Here is a 1,096-nt window from a genome sequence, read left to right as displayed (position 1 = left end):
ACATTGCCTGTACAGACACAGGCAGGGGGACACCCGCGGCATTAAAACACCGCCCCCCAAACCAGAAGCCGGCTGTGGCTGGAAAAAACAGCCCAAGTCCGTCCGAGGCTCTACGCACCACGGCAGAGTCCAGCTGTCCCTTAACAAGACCTTTCTGTCAGTTCTTTTCCCTATAGATTTAAACATAAACATCACTTTCCGCAGCTGTGTGTCCAGCTACTCCGGATTTTGCTTTTCATATTTTTTTCACCATATTAATTACCAATTACAGATGAGTTGAGCATTAATTGGAAGTTCTGTTTTCTCTAACCCCATAAAAGTTAGTTTGAAGTGTCACCTTTCTTTCCGGTGACTGGGAACTTAGATCCATTTCTTGTGTTTATTGCAAAGATATAGTCTTTGAACACAAAATGTTACTTCTGATTTCCGAGAACCGAAAATGAGACTCGCTTTTTTCGTAAAGGGAGATTATGAAAATAAACTATTACCTATCCTCTTGGGGGGAAAAAAAGCAGAAAACAAGTAAGCTAATAAGAGAGAGATTCGATTGGTGGACATAACTCAAGCAATAAAAATTAAAGGCAGTGGTCAGTAATATCCTCCAGCGGTGCTTGTGTGATCCTGTGTGGTCTAGAAGGAGCAATCATTTAAAGATTTCTTCCAGGGCAGTGAAATTACTGCAGAATTCACCCCAATTTCCCATTAAACTGAAAGACGAATTTGATTAGAAGCATGTCAAGAGGAGCAGGCGTCTCTAATCTCGGCATAGAAATAAAATCAAGATTAAAACTCTGATTAAGAGGAAAATAACACGGAAAGTTAACACTACCTGTGAACTAGATTCACGTTTTTAACCAAGGTAATGAAAGTGGCGAAGTCCGTGCATTAAGCCTCTCCTTGAAGCCGGGCTCGGTCATGTCGAGGGAGATCCTCTTGGAAAAGAGGCCGAGGATAAAAATACCTGGTCCGGGTGACAGAGAGGACTTCGAAGTCTCCTGCGGTGCTGTGGGGCGGCGGTGCCGGGAGCCGTCCGGGAGTGTGGTGGCCACCGCCGGAGCTCGGCCGGGCCCTGTCGGGGCGCTCCTACCTGAGAAAG

Source organism: Buceros rhinoceros, unplaced genomic scaffold (assembly GCF_000710305.1).
Source record: "Buceros rhinoceros silvestris isolate BGI_N320 unplaced genomic scaffold, ASM71030v1 scaffold16354, whole genome shotgun sequence".
Lineage (NCBI taxonomy): Eukaryota > Metazoa > Chordata > Aves > Bucerotiformes > Bucerotidae > Buceros > Buceros rhinoceros.
The sequence above is the reverse complement of the archived record's forward strand: the minus strand, read 5'-3'. Positions refer to the sequence as shown.